This window comes from Galeopterus variegatus, unplaced genomic scaffold, assembly GCF_000696425.1.
Source record: "Galeopterus variegatus unplaced genomic scaffold, G_variegatus-3.0.2 Scaffold3830, whole genome shotgun sequence".
NCBI classification, from domain to species: Eukaryota; Metazoa; Chordata; class Mammalia; order Dermoptera; family Cynocephalidae; genus Galeopterus; species Galeopterus variegatus.
This window is the reverse complement of record NW_007729941.1, coordinates 179,581-192,556: the sequence shown is the minus strand read 5'-3', so window position 1 is coordinate 192,556 and position 12,976 is coordinate 179,581. Positions and strand designations below refer to the sequence as shown.

Below are 12,976 nucleotides of genomic sequence, written 5' to 3'. Positions count from 1 at the left end.
AAAAGTTCATGGCAAGATCGACATCATCTTTCCACTGTTTTCTGCACACTTTTTGTGGTATGCTCATACAACTGTGTGTGCTTATGAGATGAGGAGAGACGGGCACAGAGGAGAGCACCACGCAAAGACAGAGGTGCAGGGAGAAGCCACATGACGGTGAGGCAGAGATTAGAGTGACCCAGCACAGGCCAAGGGACACCTGAAGCCACCAGCAGCTGGAGGAGGTGAGGAAGAATCTTCTAGAGGCTTTGGGGGACGTGTCGTGCTGCTGACACCAGGATTTCAGACTTTCAGCCTCCAGAACAGTGAGAGAATAAGCTTCTGTGACACTTTGGGATGGCAGAGAGGGCATGTGCTGCATGCTGCTTGCTGTGGTGGCCGAGTGGGGAGGGGGCTCCGAGGCGACGTGGGCTCTTCAGTACAGAGACTTTACTTAACCCCTCCTGCCACTTTTGTTGCTGGGTCAGGAGCTCACCTTTGTTTTACTCTGTGCCTGGTGTCCCTGGGCCCGGAGCTTCGCTCTTTGAATTGCTCTTGAAATTAATCTCTGGCGAGGAAGGAGTACTCAGCACAGGTTGGGGATCTAGAGGCCTAACTCTCCCTGCTCTGACTCCCAACTAGTTCTTGTGCTTTCGGCCTCAGCTTTGTTTTGAAACATAACTGGAACCACCAGTCTCTGAACTATCTGCCCCTTACTTCCCTGTATCAAGTTTCTAGCTTTCAGGTCCTTGAGTCAAAGGTTGCAGCTTCCAGGAACCCCTGGATTCTCCCAGATGGAGGTGAGGGCGCCCTCTTCTGGCCGCCTCAAGCATTTCCTCCGGGCTTCCCCGCCTCTTCCTCTAGCCCTGGCCGGCCTGTCCCAGGAACAGAAGATCCTTGAAGGAAGTCTCTGTGTCTGATTCATCCTGGCACACGATAGCCCCTCAGTACACATTCACTGAGTAAATGAAGGAACGAAGAAATTGAGATGACTTTGAAGCTGAAATGAGTGGGCACCTGACTTTATGTCTGAGAGGAAATCAATGCTGAGGATACTATTGTTAAAGAAGGGACTGACCCACCATCCTTTACAAATGGAAATTTACATTTCAGACTGAAAAAGAAAAAAAAAAAAGAGTCAAGATTGGAACTTTGGTGTAGTCCTATAATTATAAAACCAAACAGTTCTTTGCTAAAATTTTTGAATTCCAATCAATTGCAAGAAGTTTCTTGGCTCTTCTCACATTTGGGTTTGACATCCTTAAAATTAATCAGCTGAGCTGGTTTATAGCTCATGAAATTCTAGGAAGAATGCTGTATTTTTAACCAGGCAGTTTTACACCAATTTTCCTGGAGCCAGCTCAAGGCTGGCATATCACTTCTACTTAATTCAGTCTTCTCAGCACCCCCAAATGGAGGGGTTAACATGTTCCCCCAAAGTTACTGATTCAAGATAAATATAAAATTCCTCGTTAGGCTTTTCTTTGCTAGAATGTACATTTTATAGGTGTTTCCCATGCACTTAAAGTTAAAGACTCACCTTGGGGCTCCAAGCCCTTTACCATGTCTCACCGAGTTGATGCTTTTGTGGACATTTCTTTTTTCTTTTTTTTTTTTTTGTCTTTTTTTCGTGTCCGGCAACGGATCGCAACCCCCAGTGTCATGCCCGTACCGGACCGGGACCGGCAACGGGATCGCAACCCTCGGCGCTGCTCCCGCACCTCGCTCAGCCAGTGAGCGGCCGGTCTGTATGTGGGATCCGAACCCTCGGCGGGAGCGCCGCTGCACTCCCAAGCGGCGCACTGTAGCAGTGTGCCACCGGGCCAGCCCTTTTGTGGAGCGGGAGCGCCGCCGCACTCCCAAGCGGCGCACTGTAGCAGTGTGCCACCGGGCCGGCCCTTTTGTGGGCATTTCTGACAGCTAGTTTGTATTTCAGGCATTCGTGCTGCTCGGTGACAAAGACTTCACTTCCTGTCTGTTTTGATTAGAAAAATGATTTTAAGAGAAATCAAGGAAGTTCAAGATGAAGCACATTTTTACTACAGCAGAGGCAGTCTTGGAATTACTGTGGGAATGATTGAAATGGCCTGACGGATTTGCTAGCCTAGGACTTATTTCAGAAATGTGTCCTCTTTGACCTGTTTTTATTAGTTTTGATTAGTCCTTCAGTTGTAAACATTGCGTCAGGAACCTACCTTGAATTAGCATAGAAAATGAATAATTTTTGGCTCACATAATCAAAGGGAGAGTTGAGATGGGAAGGGTAGGACCAAACTCCGGGGTAGGTGTGCTCATTAGGGTGTCTGGGGTCAGGAAGCTGAGAGCACGGTCTCACTCCTTCTCTCCTTGTGGCTTCCTCCAAGTGGTGGTAAGTATGGCAGCTCCTGGTATCATACCAGAGAGAGCCGAGACTGGCTGGCTCCAGACGCCAGCTAGAGACCTTGGAGAAGGGTTCTGGCTGGACCACGTGCCGTGTGCCATCCCTGGATCTCCCAGTGGAGCTGGTGCTGGGAGGTTCTGCAGGAAGTGGTGCTCTCCTTTGAACCACCGATGAAAGCAGGGGGAGCCCACTTCCCAAATACAGGAAGAGCCGGTTTAGACACACGGCCCAGCAGATACTCATCCACCACTGACGCTGTGTTTTCCTTCAGAAGTTGCTAGGTGTCAGTAGTTCAAAGTGAAATGTCATTTGCTCATAGACTCTCAGAACTGCTGATGGTGTTTTTGTGCAGTAGGGTAGAGCGGTGCAAGATTTGCATCCACACGTATGTACAAAGCACTTGGAAGCAGGGCCTGAGGGAGCTGGCCCTCTGCTTATTTTCTATCCTTGTTCCTGGGCTTGGGATTGGGCAGGGCTGAGTCTGGAGGGGAGAGTCAGGAGTTTGCAGATCTGATCAGGAGTAGAAGTAGGGACCAGCAGGAGGCAGAGGCAAGTAGGCTCGTGCAGCCCAGACCCGGGTGCGTGCTGGATTGTCCCGGACGCCGTCGAGCAGGCTGCGTCTTGCTCCACGGGTGAGGACACTGATCTGCGGCAAGCTCAGCTCACTTGCCCAAAGCCTGTGGTTAGTTAGGAGCTAAGAGGGCAGGAGGGCCTCATTCCCAGACAGGCGGCCAACTTTCCACTCTGCTGCTTCAAACGGGCACAGGGATGGATCAGGAATCCCAGCTGCCCTCCAGCTGTGGGGTCGGTGGAAACCGCAAGCCCTCCTTGTGGGTTGGGATTACAGCCCTTCTTTTCTGGAAACAGTAAAGATGCCTCTTTGGAGCAACTTTAAGCTGACTTTGGAATCTCATATATCTCCTCTTCAATGAGATAAAGCACCAACCTCACAACAACGAGCGAATCTACTAACACAATTGCTGACCGGAGGCTGGCTATGACACCGAAGGTGGTGGACTCTGCAGGGAAGCAGAAAGAACTAGGGAATCCCCCCTTCACTCCCCAGACTCAGTCTCTTCTAGGAGTTTGATTTTTATCTTAAAGGGAGAAATACCTGTTGGATTTTTTTTTTCCTTCCTTGCTCAGCAAGGAAGGATGTTTCCTAAGCATCAGCACGTGCAGGATTGACTGCACAAAATTGTCTGTGTGGACTCTGAAATTCTACAGGTTGTCGGCAAATTAAGGGATACTCCAGGATATGTTCTTTGACTGTGTGCCCTAACTTGAGAACCACCCCCCTCCCCACTCTCAGCCAAGGAAGATGCACCTATTTGTCCCTTCAGTTAATGACCTCGAGAGTTCATGTGCAGCTGGTGACATCATGCTTCTTTTCTTTCAGAAATATCACGGTCTCTTTTTAAGACTGAGCATTGCTGTGCAGAAGTGGGATTCTCCTGATGCCGTAGTCTTCATATCTGCTTGCTATTTGCTGGATCTGCGGATGCCTGTTGGGAAAATCCTTTTGGTGTTGAGCAGTATCCTCAGGACTAAGCAGTTGGGATTCTGGCTGTGACCAGAATGGCCTTTCAAATGCGAAAGGTCATGATGGACCACTTGACTCATCAAGGGATCATGAGCTCAGAGGGTCAGATCTCCAGATCCCAGAACTGGGGACAAAGATCACAATGGTAGGTTTCTGGCTCCCATCAATTCTGTCAATGCTACCAGTGCTTATTTTAGGGTTTGGGTTATTACGTCAATGGGGGTGGGGGTAGTGGTAGGGAACCAAACTGGGAGGGGGGAAAACTATTCAATATGTAAAATGGAAAAGGGCTTAGCCCATGTGGACTTCCAGAAAGTTTCTCCTATGAGCTGGTTGCCAATCATTCAATTCCCTACTCCCCAGGTGTCTGCCAACAACATTTCTTAAGGTTCCCACGAGCTCCGTGGGCCTCCATCTCAACTGAGATGCCATTTACAATTTCAGGGTCATGTGGAGGACTTAGTCATGTTATGTGCATTCTCTTCCCATCAGCATGGCCTTATGTTGAGTTAAAATAATGAGTTGGTATTTGAGAAGAAATCATCTCACATTTCTTTTAAAAGTGAATTCAAATTCCATTTAAGTGTATTCTTCCACATTATAGTATCGTATAGATGAGATGCTGCAACTCATTTTCATGGTCTGTGTCTGTATAGGTTTGCTTTATGGGTATGAAGCTGACGTAGACTGTGGATATCAGACAGGATTCCTCAGGAGAATCACCCCAAGGGAAGCAGAAGAGGAATTACAATAGAGGACGTCTTCTTAAGAGGAGACACCCAAAGGCTGAGAGACATCAGTACCGACCCTTCATGTGCCTGAACTAGAGATTAAGTACCGTACTGTGGCTACACCCACGTGAGTCTACGACTATTCCTTTTTGGTCAGTCACATGAGATATATGAGCACAGACTGTTAGGACTGAAGGGAACTTGAGAGCAGGTGTAATCTGCCTGTACCAGTCAGGGTTCCACGTGAGCTGGAAGGGACTCATCACCAGGAACTGGCAGGGAGGGCCAGAGGAGTGGGATTGAGCTGGGCCTCCTGGAATAATTCCCAGGACATCCCAGCACTGACCCTCGCCACATTCTGGAAGGTGGGAACAGAGGGCTGCCCCAGAGAGCCCGACTTTCGGAACATACAGCACAGCTGCAGTCCAGGGTTAGGGCGCGGAGATGGGGACGCTCCTCCGCAGCTGCCTGCTCCCTGGAATGTGGAGTCTGGCTGCGGCTACTGCCCTCCCAGCTTCCCTTCAACGCCACCAAAGCCAGTGATGGGACTCTGGAAGGCCGAACCTGGCTACTGCTGCCCGCTGCCTCTTAACACTCAGGAAGCTGGGGTCTTGATGTTGACTTCTCCATGATCATGTGTCCATGTTCAAGTGCGCTTGAAGCAGAGCCTGAGACAGCGTGCTGTGCAGGTGATTCCTGAGGGAGAAACCTGGAAGTGGGGGGGCAGGGAGGGCGAGGGCAGGAGAAGACGCCACACAGGCTGAGGGCTCGGGGGAGATCAGCCTGCTTCCACGGGAGCTCTGGACTGTGATTCATGCTGCGGAGTTGTCTGGCCCAGAGCAATGGCCTGCGGTGTTGTGTCCCCCACCAGTCAGTCACTGGCTGTGGGCCACCCCGGGGAGATGGGCTGAAACCCTGTATTTCGCCACACAGGCTGAGGGCTCGGGGGAGATCAGCCTGCTTCCACGGGAGCTCTGGACTGTGACTCATGCTGCGGAGTTGTCTGCCCCAGAGCAATGGCCTGCGGTGTTGTGTCCCCCACCAGTTAGTCACTGGCTGTGGGCCACCCCGGGGAGATGGGCTGAAACCCTGTATTCGGTACTGTCCTTCCCTAAACCGAAAGGAGATAATCCACGGGAAGGAGTGAATGATGTCTTTACTCTTCAAACATAATTTTGGAAGGATCTCAAAGTCCAAAATACCCTTCAGCTATCTCTGGACATTTCCCACTAACCAATCTTCTGGGTGGGCCACGTGATAGAACAGTGAGAGATCTGGGGGTGTCCAAGGCTGGGTTCTGATGCGGGCTCTGCTACTCAGGTGGACAATGATGATGTCACCTACCCTCTCTAGGTATCGTTGCTCTCATCTGTCGATTGGGACCCTGTGGTATCTATGGCTGTGTAAACGATCATCACAAACTTGGGGGCTTATAACAATATACATTTACTAACTGGGGTCAGGAGTTCTGGCATGGCTCAGCTGGGTCCTCTGCTCAGGGTCTCAGGAGGCTGAAAGCTGGACGTTGGTTGGGGCTGCATTCCTTCCTGGAACTCAGAGTCTTTCCAGAGCTCAGACAGTTGTTGGCAGGATTCAGTTCCTGCAGCTGTGGGATTGGGGTCCCTGTTTCCTGGGCAGCTCATCAGGGCTGCTGTCGGTCCCCAGAGCCTGCTTTTCCTTGCATGTGACCCTTATGCAGCATGGCAGCTTAGTTCATCAAGGGTGCGTCTTAGTCCCTTTGGGCTGCTATAACAAAACATTATAAACTGGTGGATTACAAACAACAAAAATTTATTTCCCACAGTTCTGGATGTTGGGAAATCCAAGATCAAGGTTCCAGTATATTCAGCATCCGCTAAGGCCCCACCTCCTGGTTCATAGATGGAGCCTTCTCACTGGGTCCTCACAGCGAAGGGCTGAGGGGCCTCCCTTAGGTCTCTTTTATAAGGACAGTAATCCTGTTCATAAGAGCTCTGCCCCCATGACCTAATCACCTCCCGAAGACCCTACCTCCTACTATCATCACCTTGGGGGTGAGGATTTCAACAGATGAATCTGGAGGGGGCACAAACATTCCAGACCATAGCAGTCAGCTAGAGAATCTCTCTCTCCAGTCTGCTAAGACAGTCTAGGGAATATAAAGTGACGGCTGGAATGACTTTTTGCCACCTCTTCCATACAAAGTAACCAAGGCTGGGTTCTGATGCGGGCTCTGCTACTCAGGTGGACAATGATGACGTCACCTACCCTCTCTAGGTATCGTTGCTCTCATCTGTCGATTGGGACCCTAATTTCACCTAACCCCAAATGGCATGTATCTATTTAACAGGGTTTTGAGTGGGATGTTCCTGATAAAATGAGATACTGTGTATTAAAGTATTTTGAACTGTGGAAAGCTTTGTAGAAACACCAATTCTGATTCGAGAATTTTCTTGAAACTCCGAGCAAAATAACCAGTCTTCTTCCCCTTGTTTGCATCCCTCACAATCTGAATCATTATGTGGAGAACTTAAAAAAAAATGTGGTCTCCTTTTTTTGCCTTTTCACTGGCAAACAGAGCTTTGGTTAGAGGAAAACCCAGGCAATTTTAATGACTGGTTTTTATATTTGAAAGGAGAGGTTATTAGGAGAAGTCTCAATTCAGAAACTTCAAGAAGAAATAGGAGGGTGTGGCGAGGGTGGGGGGATTGCATTTCCTGTTTGCCTTCCAGATGGTGTTGGAAAACGTTGCAGGAGAACCATGGATACCCATGAAGACATTCCAAAATTCATTCTTTCTGCCACCAGGGGCCCAGCCCAAAAGGTGACAAGTAGAAGTGGTGTTTTTTTTTAAGAGCTGGGGTTTGCAGAAGTCCACCTAAAGGCTTGTAGGGTGAAGACAGCGTTCAGAGGGTGACATCAGCCCGCTGCAGGGGCCAGAAGCAACAGAGCGCAGGAGTCTGGTTTTCATTTACAGTTTGGGTCAGTCCCGTGGTGGGGAGGGGGAGAGGAGGGGTCGGGCGGAGGGGAGGGACGAGGGGAGGAGGAGGAGCTGGAGGAAGCCCTGACTGTATCCCTGGCCCCGGTCCAGTGTGGAGCTCAGTCTTGCACCACAGGCCGCTCAGTTCTCCTGGGCTCCAGGCGCCCGCAAGGACGGCCAGAGGAGCTCGCCTCTGCAGCTCTCGGAGCCCCCTGCACTGTGGTGGGAAAGGCTGCGGAGAGCAAAGGAGACGCGGGGACGGGGAACATGTGCATCCTGTCCAAACAGAACTGAATCTGGAAGGCCAGGGACACGCACGTCTGCAGACTTGCTCAGGGGTGAGTGCGATTTGCCCTGTTTCCCGGGTTAGCGGGCGAGAAGGAGAGGCTCGGAACCTGAGGGGCTGTTACTAGGTGGCTCTAGGGGCCCCTCTGCTCACTCTGTTTGTCACTTTTCCGTACGTGTTTTAGCTCTCTGGAAGATTCTGCTGTTTTTTTTTTCTTTCTCACTTTGTGGCAACTGGGTTGCCTTAACTTGGTTACGATCCTGGGCTGCCTAAGAGCGGGACTGGTTTTCAGCTGTGCGTCTGCAGGCTGTGGCTCTGCCTGTGGTTCCCAACTGCGGCAGGGTTCGGCTCGTGATTTACTGGAAGTTGTTTCCTGCTTCCAAAACCCACTTGGAACCTACTTTGTTTGCAGAAGTGTCTTTGTCGAGGGCGGCAAGAGCTGTCGAGCGGCTGCTCTGGGAGGTCCTCTCTGGGCTCTTTGAGTGCAGACACCAGGTCAGGGTGCATCCAGCGCAACTTCTGCCCTGGGCCACCCCGGGGAAGGGGCAGTGGAGCACATTTGTCACCTACACGAGAATGGGTGACTCTAGTGCCCAGGCTCAGGGCCACACCCCAAGTCACTCTGTCAGCACTATCAGGATTTTATCTTTCCAGGAGCCTGAAGTCACTGTTGAAGACTTTGTCCTTTGGGGTTGCTATAAGGAGCTGCAGGGTCAGAAGAGGAGAGGATTTTGGTGTTGGGGAACACACCAAATGGATAAGGCAGGGCTCGTGGGGCCTCAGGGCTGGCCTGTGTTGCCCAGATGTAAGGCCAGTGCCAAGCTAGGAGGCCCGATGGCTGCTCCCTGGCTGGGAGGACACAGGGTGGGGCTCAGGTTCTCTCTCACTGAGGGTGGAAAGTGTTTGTGGACAGTTGCCAGCCTGCTGGGGATCTGTTTCAAGGGCCTACTCTGTTAGAAAATCGAACGGGATGGAAGCAGGGGTGGGGTCACTGGGAGGGCCCCGTGGAGTATCGGGGAGTGGTCCAAGGACCAGCTTTTCACAGCAAGCCCAGGAAACAAATGTAGAGGCTGGTCTGAACCCCAAGAACAGACTTCTCTGGGGGTAGGAGAGTATCCTGCATCCCCTGCCCACCAACTTCTCTCCCTCCATGCAGCTGAGTCCAGATGAGAACCACAGCACTGAGAGCAGCAAGGGAGCTCCTATGGGGTATCCTCAGCATGAGATCCCACAACTTCCCAGGGGACCCATTCTCAATACTGCAAAAAAACTGAACAGAAATGACTTTAAAATCAAAATTATGTGGCTACTAATGAAAGTGATCTCTAAAATTGGTTGGTTGGCGGCTGACAACATTACTGAACTTCTGAGTTCTTTGCTGGGCTAAAGACAATGGAAGAGAGTGTTGGTTGGAAGCCACTGATGTAGTCCTTCCCTGGTTTTAAACATGAAGAATCAGAGGCTCTGAGATGCTAAATTACTTGCCAAGCAACAGAGTGAGTGGCTGAGATGACAGTAAAATCTTTCACCATTGCAGGAGAGCAATAGACCAAGCAAACTAATTTACAACTAGATTTGGGATGTGCTATTTGATTTGCTCCCCCAGAAGAGGATTTCCTCCTGTCACATTCTATTAAAAGTAATGGGAAGATTGGTTTAGGCTCCCTAAGGATCTACCAACTAATGCAGAGAGAAGTGAGCTGGACCGCAGGGAAGGAGTGTCACTCTGTGCCTGGAATACCAGAATAAGCCTCCCATATTCGGGCCACCTCCAGGGTGTGGAGGGCCCCTAGGGATGGGACCTGACTTTGCCTGGTTCTGTAGTGGGCTTGTTGCTGAGGGTGAAGGCATAAGGGTGGGGAGTTGGGTTTTTGCAGAAATCCAAGATATAGGACTAATTGTGTGTCTGGACATCTTCTTTATTGAGGCAAAGTTTTTTTTAGTAAAATGAGGTTTATTTCTCTCTTTCCCTCACTCCTGGCAGTGAGAAAATATTAAGCAGACATTGGGTGGGAAAGAGGATTGGGGGGAATGCCACGGTGGGGGGTGAAGTGTGGCTTTCCTGTTCTCTCTTTCCCTCACTCCTGGCAGTGAGAAAATATTAAGCAGACATTGGGTGGGAAAGAGGGTTGGGGGGAATGCCACGGTGGGGGGTGAAGTGTGGCTGTCCTGGTTTTTTCCTATCTGGGAGTTGGAGGGTCTGGCCACAGCACCTTCCTGGGAGATAGCTGGGGAAGCCTCTGGAATGTTAGCCCGTGGCCAGGCTCTTCCCCCACTGGGAGGGCGTGTGCCCCACCCCACCATGATTGTGGCCCTCAGGTGATGGGACCCACAGCACCTTCCTGGGAGATAGCTGGGGAAGCCTCTGGAATGTTAGCCCGTGGCCAGGCTTTTCCTCCACTGGGAGGGCGTGTGCCCCACCCCACCATGATTGTGGCACTCAGGTGATGGGATATATGGCAAATATTCAAATCTGGGTTCTTAGTGATATTTTTCATACGAGGTTAGCATCTCTCTGGATAATAGTCTTTGCTTCTGCACTTTGCTACTTCCGAAGTGCTAAGGATTCTCTACATCTCATATCATAAGTGCATTCTGTGATTTCATATTGTAGAATTTGATATATCACCGATAATAAAGTAGGAAGAAGCCCCTCTATTCAATTGATTGTTGATTATCGATTTGTGGTTCAAATGACGCTTTGAATCCTGACCTTAGTTTTGGGTGTGGAGCCCACAGACGCCGATACTTAAAGCCAATTTGAAATAAGACGTCCTTCCTCTTGGAAGTTGGTGGAGAGTTTTTGCCACTGAGGCTGAATTTGTTTCCTTTCTCGGAGTGTTTGGACAGCTGGATGAAGTGTAGTCTTTACCAGCGGTCTGGTCACCACCCACTTTTACGTGAAATTCCACGTTTAGGATTTAAAATTCACCAGCAAGTCACGAATTCTGTTGCATGAGACTTTCTTGCAGGCATGCTAACAACTTTTGCAAAAAATTTTATTTGAAAATTAGTTTCTGTCACTGTTCCTTTTAGAAGAAGCTGAGGATTTGGTCTCTCTTGGGGAAGAATTGCAGGAGTTTTCCTATCTGAATGGGACGCTGTGTACCAGGCAGCTTTTCCATGCTGACCTATGGGAGCAAACTCTTCACAGTGTCCTGGTGGTGGCAAGCAGACAGTAAAAAACACACCACTGCTACATAAATAGTTGACAATCTGAGGAGTGACCAGATGTTTAAAAGGATCCTACTAGTAGCTCTAGCTAAGGAAACAAAAGCCCCAAATGGTTAAAGTTTTAAAGCAGGGGAGCTTTGAAAGTTTCCTGCTAGTTTGGACAACGTGAACTGGACATGGGCTATTCTTTCATTCCTCTGTTTCTAGATAGTTTCTCTGTTTTCACTATAAAAATTCAGGGAGGCAATTCTACTCCTTAAATAAAAGACATTGCTTGCTCCCTCTAAACTATGGTAATGAATGTCTTATTCTCAGGGAGTCCCCACAGGTCCTGATTTTGGAAAGAGGGATTTACTTCAGGAATTCATTATGTTAATTTTTGAAAATATGATTTTTAATGCATCGTGGTCTCAGGGGTCTATTTTAGACAGAAGATGAAATGTTGAATTCGCACATTCATCCTGGGACAGCCCTTTCTGAAAATGCAGTTTGGTTTTCTGTCCTCCAGAGGGCAGTGTATCCCTCTGAGTGCCACGAAAGTCTCAAGGTGGTGCCTGGAGCCTCTCAGGGTGGGGCTTCAGGTTTGCAGCGAGTCAGCGGGGTTCAGGGATGCACTCCTGAGCAGAGCTGGTGGGTAATGTGAGAACCGACCCAGAGACTGTTCCAATACCTTATCATTATAATTATTGTTAATGTGGCTGCTCGTAGTATCTGAAGTGGACATAAATTTAGAGTTTTGTTTTTCTTCTATGCTCAGGAGCGAGTGTATTGAGATGAAATCGTTCCTTCAAATGAGGCATTCTGTGCTCTAAAACAATGCCTTGCATTACAAGGGCATTAAGCAAATGAGAAATTTTAAAGGAAACATTTTACCCGTATTTAATTACAAAAGTCAGGTGCTTGGGAACCAAAGCAAGTTTGCATATTCAGGCCATGCTGTAGCTGTGCAGAATTTTCAAATTTTAGAACTGGAAGTATTATTAAAATGAACTGATCCTGTAACTACCAAACTTTTCCTTACCTGCTTTTTGCTATTTTTGCCTAATGGACAACTGGTTATGACATACTTTTTAAAAAAAATTGTACAAACTACAATTAGGAACATCCCATTTTAAATACTTGTTAATAAAAATTATTACTGGCTCTCAGACTTACGATTGTTAGCCTGAGATAACCAGTGTTATGACCCCGAGGTACAGAATGCGAGCTCAGCACAAAGACACCTAACTCTTTAGTGGGTCTCTGTGTTCTCATATCCATTTAAACTTTCTATGTACCAAGCTTTAAGGTCAGGGGAAGGGATAAAAATGACTAAGACATAATCACTGCTCTTCTGGTTGGCAAATATGTGATTTCTATTTGGCTCTCTGAAATATCAAAAAATTACTATCTAGATGGATGCTTTCTGCACACCCTTTACACTTCAGATGAAAAAACGGAGCTCAGAGAGGGGAGTGCTCAGTGCTAAGGCCACAGCGCAAGAAGCAGAAGCAAACCCCATGTTTTCTGAGGGCTCTGCACATGTCTGATGTATTCTGATGAGCAGATATCTGGGACCCGGCACATTAAAAGGGGGACAAGCCTTTTATATTTTACAGTGTCATGTGGAGAAAGGCATTCTTGCCCTTTACCAGTCTTCTTTGGAGTAGCATCTTTTAAGTTGATTTAGCATGGCGTAACAGTTGTTTAAAAAAAAATTGGAAAGAAAAAGGAGAGAAGAAAAATAAAACAAATAATGAAAAGTTCTGCCAAACCCTCTCCCAAAGGCAAATTGTTAGTCTTGCAGGGGTCTGGCTGCATTTAGCATAGCATAAACCCACTGTTTTCCTGAAGTTTAAGACTCATAAACTACAGAGAAACATTTGAAAGTTGGGAGTGGCCAGGGAAAAGCACGTGGGAAATATTTCTGTAAAATCCCCTGTCT

General features: G+C 48.6%; 1 protein-coding gene across 1 annotated transcript in view; it reads left to right on the top strand.

The window, feature by feature from the left end:
- Window positions 1-7,854: 7,854 nt before the first annotated feature.
- Window positions 7,855-12,976, top strand: part of COL6A3 (collagen, type VI, alpha 3) — a 97,265-nt gene continuing 92,143 nt past the window's right edge. The window contains exon 1 of the mRNA XM_008586105.1: window positions 7,855-7,930. The gene's annotated coding sequence lies outside the window, so the exon portion shown is untranslated. The remainder of the gene's footprint in view (window positions 7,931-12,976) is intronic.